This window comes from Patagioenas fasciata, chromosome 11, assembly GCF_037038585.1.
Source record: "Patagioenas fasciata isolate bPatFas1 chromosome 11, bPatFas1.hap1, whole genome shotgun sequence".
NCBI lineage: Eukaryota > Metazoa > Chordata > Aves > Columbiformes > Columbidae > Patagioenas > Patagioenas fasciata.
This window is the reverse complement of record NC_092530.1, coordinates 24104716-24113379: the sequence shown is the minus strand read 5'-3', so window position 1 is coordinate 24113379 and position 8664 is coordinate 24104716.

Below are 8664 nucleotides of genomic sequence, written 5' to 3'. Positions count from 1 at the left end.
TCTGATGCAGAACAAGAATATTTTTTAAAGAAAAACAAATGTCAAAATGCTGTAGTGAACAGTTAACTCGCACAGCTTCTAACATCTAGAACAAGCACCAAAGAACTTTACAGGATATTCATGCTTGTATTGCTGTCATTAATATGTTGGTATTACAATCAACAGGCTCGCCATGTCCTGTTGAGGCTGTGATCTGTTAAGACTAAACAGATTTCACTGAAATATGATTTATGCTAAATTACAATAGGCTAACAAAAGGTAGTGTGTTTTTAAGTTTGAAAAGATACAAGGTTTTCTCATGTACTGAATGGGTGCAAGACACAGCTTAGAAGCAAAATGAAAACAGGTTCTTCTGTCAGTTTGTCTTTGGGATGAGGCAGGAAGAAGAACAGAAGGTTGTGTTTTACAGGTTGGTTCACCTGCTGGTGGCTGATCCGGGGGGTTTACACCTGATCCCTCTGTTGCTGACCAGCAAAGGGATCTTGGTGAAAGGCCCAGGTTCACAAAGGTATTGAGAAGCAAAACTCCCCCTTGAAACCAATTTAGCTAAAAGGAGTGAAAAGTCAAAATGCTGCTGAAGATGTTGGCTTGTACATCTTTACACTGAAATTACTGAACCACATTTATCTCACTATGGTCCACGGTTCTTTTGTTGATGGCAGTCTGTTCTCACCTTAGCCCATTAGTTAAACATCCTTGCTCACATGTCGAACAGCAGCACGATAATTAAGAGCAGAAATGAAAGTCTGTGGAGGATTGGAAAGGGAACATTAAACTAGGATTCCAACTTTATAAAAGGTTGTCTGCACATATAGAACTTCACAGATCATTAAGATTCCTACCCTCTGGTGCAGGAGAATCCTACCAAATGATGAGTTTGCTGCTAGTTGCTCTAATTTTTCTCAGATTTTATCTAGCATTATTTGCTTTCTTTGCAACGTGTGCTAAAATATTTTATGCAATACATGATTTTACAAAAAAAAAATATCTAAAATAATAATGACAGAGAGGTGGAGTATTGCAGCATTCTTACACCTATTATTGCTACTTTACTAATGCATTTATAAGGACAAAGATTAAATATTTACAAGGTTTACTCTGCCTTGGTGTGCCGATATTAATCACGTTGCCATGTGATAAAACTGGAGCAGAAAACACATATCTATATACACATCACTCTCTAAAATTCTAATTTGCTCTATTCAATTACTTAGTAAATATAATGTGTTACATATGAAAAGCTGAAGTTTAAAAATATGGTGACTGGAAAATTAAAAAGCAGCACTTTGTCCACCAGTCGTGCCAGAACCTTCTGCAGATAGGCAGCAGCATTGATCAATCGTGGTGTTGTTAACCCTGGGGGACAATGCTGGAATGCTTCACTTCTGTTTTTATGAAAGCTGTGACTCACATTTATATTTTCCTATTATCACCTTTGTGTTTTTACCATATGAGTCATTTTACATATGCTGGATACCACTTCTTTTGTCTCTCTGTTATGTACTAAAACCTGTTCTAGATAACTTTCAAGGTTACATTCCTTTAGTAATTGGCCATTTGTATTAAGATGCTGGAGGCCTTTGGCTTCGTTCTGTGCTTTGTATTTTCAAGGTCTCTACTATCATCTTGTGCTTATACTCTCGGGATCCCTGCTTTGAGCTGTCGAAAACACATCACCAGTCTTATTGAAATGCTGGTGGCTCTCTGCAAAGGCTCAGTGTGCTGTTTTAGATGATATGCTAGACTGATGCTCAGCTGGTATAAACCAGTGCAGCTGCACTGACTCTGTCAGGGCTTCACTAACTTGAACCCACTGAATATATGGTCCTCTTTTTAGATATTACTCTCTCCCATCAGATGTGCAGTTTGGTTAGGTTTTTCTCTAAGAAGTGGTGTAATTTTGTGTACTTATACTCCCAGAATTTAACACACTTGTTAAAATTAACAACCACACTTCATTCATAATCCAATCTCAATATAGAATTGATACTGATTGCCTCAGATTTCTTCTGGGTTCCTTATGCTACCCCAAGGGTGATATTCACAGTGTTGTATCTTGTGAGTGTCTTTGTCCTACTTTTACAGTAATTTTTCATTTTCTAGTAATTATTTCATATTCTGTTTTGATGGGTGTACATAGGGAGAATAGTGATTTGTATCATCTGTGAAGACACGGTTTGAAGAGCAGTTCTTTGTTTGGACAACCAAATCATGTCACATTGTTTTATGTAAGGAGCTACAGAATACCTAGACAAAACTGCTGTTCTCATCCAAACTAGAAAGCTATGGTTAACATTACTGGTAACCTCTTATCACTCTGACTTTGAAGATGGTATTTTGTGTTTTTCTTTGATTGGGGATATTTAATTATAGTAGAGATCCAGTTCTGCTATGGTTAGTTGAAAAACTCATGTCAAAATATTGACTTTTCTAAACACTCTGAAATCTGCACATTAATTCTCAAATTGCCCTGTAAATTACTGTGCCACATGGATAAACAGAGTTAAGGTTTGAATTTATTGGAACAAGGAGCTCCTAAACACATTCCCTCTAATCAGTATACTTTAACATTCTTTCAAATTTATTTGTACATTTCTAGGGATTAGACCACCTTTTCAACTTATCTTCCACCCAATTTATTTCCTTTTCTTGATTTTAGTGCGGATTTTCCTAGGATACTCAGCAGTTACTGGAGTAGCTGTTTTCATGGTATCCCCTGGCTGAAGCCAGGTGAGATAAAACTTTTTGCATGTTGAGTTAGAAGAAGTTAACCTCTATTAACTTAAATGTCACAAATGTTTGTGCTTAAGAATCAGGCCTGGTGCAGTTGTCCCTTTTGCCAGCTGGTGACTGCTAAATCGGAGCTGTCCCCAACTCTGAACAGTGCCTAAGGGCTCCTGTAAGTGAAATGTGTACAGTGGCAGGCCCTTGTACCCAATAAAGTGATCCCTTCCCATGTGCATTTGAACAGTGAATTATACCCATCTTTCATTTGGAAAGCAAGGCAAGTTTTAAAGTGCACTTTTCATCTCAGTTGCTATGTGGTTTTAAAACTAATCTGCCTCAAACTAATGCTGCTCTGTAAGTAAAGCCTTTTGAGATTTTCTCCTCAGTTTATAACTTTTCCCCTTTAGTAAGCCTGTTAGAGGTTCAGTCCAGTTTATTGCAGTCTTACACAGGCCTTGCTCTAGGCTTTGCCTCCAGTCTGCTGGCTGTATATCAGCAGGTGTACTCCAGCAACTGGCTCTTCCTTCTGTTAGTGAGAGTACCAAAGCTGACACTGGAGAAAACTGAAGTTTTATTTAACAATTGAATGCAAATCAGTCTGTATTACATCTTTCCTTCTACACTTTGATTTTGTTCTACTATATGCATGACACTGAATCTGAGAGGATTGCAAGAAGCTACGAGTAGCTCCTGACAGGCAGCTTATCTGAAGTCTTGGCCTGACACAAAGCTCTGGTTCTTTTATTACCCAGAAGTCAATGGACTTAAGTAGCCTCCTCCAAAAAAGAGGATCAGATACTATAAGGTGTTATTACCCTGGAAACTTCTTAAATGAATGGTTTATCAAACTGACACCTTGATATTGCTTATCTCCAAAGGAGAATCTACAGCTTGTATGGTGCCTGGCTCTGCCAAAACTCTTAGGCATGATGATATGGAGACAACTTGTAACCTCAGGGCTAAGGATGTGCTCGAGTGTTGTGCTGACTTACTTCCTGAGTCCTCTTGATAGTCTTGGAATCAATTAAAGGTCACTACAGAGAGTTAGCATTCGTCCCCCAATCTTTTGTTTCTTTGTATGTTCTTGTATTTCATTACAGTAGATATTCCTAGTAACTCTGCCTTCTGATGAAGTAATATTTGCTTTATGATTGTCTGAGAATACGCAAATGAGTTATGTATAATCATATTTGGGAGAATATAATTTGAGTTTAAGGGAGTTATTTTTTCCCACAGCAGATGTATAATTCAATTAACATTGATGTTAAATCTAGGTATCATTTTACCTCTGCTGCACCACACAAGTAATTACTTTCTGGTTAACCTAAATTCCATTGTAGTTGCAATGATGAAGTTATTCTTAATATGCTGGAGTACTAAGTCTTGTTTGTAGGACTAGTGAAACCTGTGTCTGATTCTGTACATCCTAACACTGGGTTGATTATGAAAATGATGTTATTCTCTCTACTGCAAGTATTCTGTTTAAAAACACTGTTAAAATGACACAAGGAATCTCACAACAGTTTTGGGGAGTTATCACACTGGAGCTAAGAACAGGGGTCAGTGTCTCCATAACCAGGTTGGTATGCATGGTAATCCTTAGACATCACTTAAAATCACACATTGGATCTTTATAGTGTGAGAGACTTTTAACCGGCATATGGCTTTATATGTCTTTGAGTTATAGTACTGTGTGTTGGAGGGAAGGAAGAGGTTTGCATACATCAGTGAGCTTGATAGGATACTGTGAAGTGCTTTCCACCTGCTCTGACAGAGGGCAAAGAGGGTTCATACCTTTGTTCTCAAAGTCCAAACTTTACGTGAACTATCATCTCCTCATGCACTGATTTAAACAAGATCTTCTTGGGCCCCTTCTTTGCCAAGACCACTTGTTAGTTGTATCTAATTCTGCTTGTTAGTTGAATCTACTTTTTCTCAAAAGTGAATCTCTGAACTGACAAGCTTTGCTGGAATGATGTATGGACAAAAAGCCAGGGACTCTTGCCCAAGGTCTGTTTTTTGTGGTTTTGGTTGTTGTTGGTTGGTTGTGTTTCTTGTCTTTTTGTTTAGTTGTTGGTTTGTTTCTGTTGTTGTTTTTAACTCCTGGTATTCTCAGAAGTCCTTTTGGAATGGAGGGCTTCTTTTAAAATACCAATTGATATGTGAAAGCCACAAAATATATACTTCAAAGTCCAAACCCAGTTTGTTCTCTGATAAATCATCCTTTGGGATGAATCCAGTACAATGCCAGGATATAGAGTTTAATCATCTCTTTTGAAAGGTCAAATGAAAATGAAAGGTCAAACTCAAATTTATCCCTTCTCAGACAATAAATGTTTTGTGTCTAGAACTATCTTGTCCCCAAACTTCTCTCTATATGTATATATCTATATATATGTATATACATGCATACAAACACACACACAGAGAAAAAAAAATGCTTTGTTCAGTGAATTCTGTCATCACAAGCTCATTATCAGCTACTCAGATTCATGATTAGTGACATATTGAAGAACATATAGATGTGTTCCCAGGAGGGCATAACACAATGGCAGATCTGGTGGGAGCTCCTATTTTTACCTTAAAAACACCTAAAATTCTCTTTGAGGAAGAGAAACAAGAACAAAGAGTTAAAGCACCTTGGGGAAGCTTTTTCACAGCAGTTACAAATAATGCAAAATAATTTCTTATTGTGTACATTCATCTACACTGATTCTTAGGCAGGAATGCAGAGTGATTTAGATCCTGTTTTCTAGTGTTTTTCTTCCCCTTATATATCAATGTGCACTGAAATGGACTGGGCTAGGAAAGACCTCATAGAGGTGCCTGTCAAATTGGATCATCCTGAGAAGAAGGTATGATGCTTTGATATATTCAAGGAGGTGAAAGTGATTTTCTTCAGTGAAACCTCAGCAGAATAACGAATCACAGTTCCAATGTTTAAAAACTCTTTTGTTTTGTAATAGCTTCAGTAGCAACTTCACAAATCCTCTTCTCAGACTTTGGAACAGGAAAACTCTTGTTTTTTTAGAAGACTCAGCAGACCTTTTCTTCCCAGACTCTGAAGATGAGCAGAGCTTCACAGGAGCAAAACTGGCGTGGTAGAAAGTAGAATATCTGAAGGGAATGGAAAGCTGATTTCTTTGATTGGTAGATTTGTTATTTAACATAAATATTCCCTGACTAATCAGGAGATGATTAAGGCATCCCAGATCAGTAAGAAGTTCTGTCACCATTATCATTTGTAAAACCTAACTGGATATAATTTTACAGAGAAATCTTTTTCCTTTCACATAAAAAAGAAGCAATAAAGAACTCATAAACTAATCCAGCTAACACTTCATATTTCAATCCTAGACCGCTCTAGTAACCAGTTATCATGCCATTCTTCATCCTCATGTAACCTAATCCCTGGACAAAGAGAAATAATTCATATCAATTTTAAAATCTTCCTGAAAATAAGTGAACTTGTGATCCAAAGCCTAGTGAAATAATTAAAAAGGCTTCATTCAACCTTGATGTGAGGTTTGGATTAGACCCTTCTTTGAAAAATAGTGTATTCAATCTGATGAATAGACTATCCCTTTTATACAGCATAGAATGTAAGACAGAACTGAAATAACTTAATAGCAATTCCTAAAGACCATCAAAGGTCAAGGTTTTCAGAGGTTTTGCTGGGCCAGATTTTCCCAGGGCAATTTTCAAAACTCTGTTATATTTTTAACACATTTACAAATATCCATAAGTGAGCTATGTAGTGTTGCAGGTGAAGTTGCTTCCTAGCTGTGCTCTCTTCAAGTAGCAATCAGAAATGCTAAGTGAAATGTGAAGGTGGGTATTAAAAAATTGGCCTGTGGCTAAGTTGAAGTAACATAGTACTTTGGGGAAATAGTGCATGTTGGGCACTTTAGATGAGCATTAACCACAGAAGAGGAAGCAGCTACAGATGTTAAGAGGTTAATTACTATGAGTTAAACAAAACAGCAAAGATGTTGTCAAATTAGCCTACCTGACTATGTCTCTTGAGCAACTGAAACACTGATACAGATTGTGGAAAATAATTAAGTTTATAATCAGTCATGGTAAATAATATGCTGATTATTTTAATTATTACATTTAACCCAATGGTATTAATTAGATACTTTTTAAAATTCAGTTTTATCACACACTGTCATATCAAGAGTCACAGTTTTGTGAATAAAAATGTTAGTTAAAATGTAAGTTCCACTACAATACTCTGGGCAAGCCAGAGACTCTCTTCCTTAGATCCAGGATGACATGTAGGGAAATTTTCTCAAGGACTGAGACTCTCTCCTGACTTATTGGTGACTGATTATATCTTCTGGGTACCTTTGAGAGTTCTTGCTTCTTATGGGTGGGTAGATGCACACTTTGAATCATCATTCCTAAGTTTTGGGGTCCCTTGAATCTGAATTGACCATGTAGTAATTGAACTCCTAACCAGTAATCCCAATCTGTGTTTTACAATGTTGTCAGAGCGCTGAATGATTTTGGATAAATCCTGCTCGTATTTGGTCCTCCACTAAACAATTCTGGTTAGAATAAAGTCTGTTTTGAGCTTATCACTTTCCTAAATAGATTTTTGGGGTGATTCTGCAACACTCCTACAAACTTGTAATCTGTGTGCAGTAAACCCAAAGCATTAGGAAATACTTACTATGTGGCAGAGCTTCAGGACAATGATGATCATGGAAGTATATTTAAATAAAATTCAGGGTGCCTTAGATGTTTATGAAAAACAAAGCAGATCAGGAAGCTTCTTTCAAGACCCAATAACAAAATGGATGTGTAAGTAAAAATCAAATGTTTCTTTGCCTAAATTTTAGTTTCCCTGATAAATGCTTGGACTTTTACTAGCAGGTCCTCAACTTCAAACCATTCTATCCCTGCAGAGATGCAGCGTGTATTATCTCAGTGTTGTGTTAATGGAACTGTGGGCTTTTTGAAACATGGATAGTTTCTGTGATTTGCCTGAAGTATACCATGCAAACAGACTTTCCTCGTGACTCCTCCATTAAATAAAAAGCAGTCGACTCATCTGTATGGTATTTTATAACTGTTTCATTACTTTTTTGGAAATAACTCTGGAACACACTCCCCAAAGTTCTGTTTCCTGTCAGCCAGTGGAATCAACTAATTCTCTGATAATTTGAGATATTTTCCTGAATATATTTCCCCTTCATCAAGGTTTAATTCTTTCAGGCTCCACTTACACATTTCTGACTAATTGGACAGGATGTCCTAATAGTCAAATTTCTGCAGAACTCGTATAATTTAGGTCTGGAAAAAAACCTATGTTATGTCAATTTGTGATTCATTAAAACACAGGAAATCTTGTTTGAAATCTTGCTGAAATATCCCCTTTCAAACAGATGCCACAAAATTAAACAAAGAGTATGTTTTTTCACATTATTAATAAGTGTATATAGAAAGATTCAGAGAGGTACTGGTGCAACTGTATGCTAAGATGGTATGAGCCATTCTAGACTCCCACACAGAAGAGATGATGAAAGACAATAATTACACTAATTCATGTGAATGTCTTAGTTCTGTGGAGTGAGGCTTTATAGTCACTGGATCTTCAGCAGTAGCTGAGTAAAGGAGATTCTCTGTATTACCTCTTCCACGTTTTCAAGTCTTGCATCTTGTACTTCCATTTGTGCTGCCAAGATTCTGACACAGAGTTACCTTGGGCTTTTTATGATGAAATTGAAAGCAATGGATAACTGCTGGAAATCTGTGAAAGAAAATGCAACACAAATGAAAAACATTGCTAGGTCATGTTGCAGTAGTGTGACCCCACGTGTGGGGAGGCAAGAGAAAGAAGCTGTTAAACTTACTGTTGTAGTTTTGGTTGAACAAATAAAACTACCCTGTCTACTTACAGCAAGGTAGTCAGCACTGCAAAACTTGATG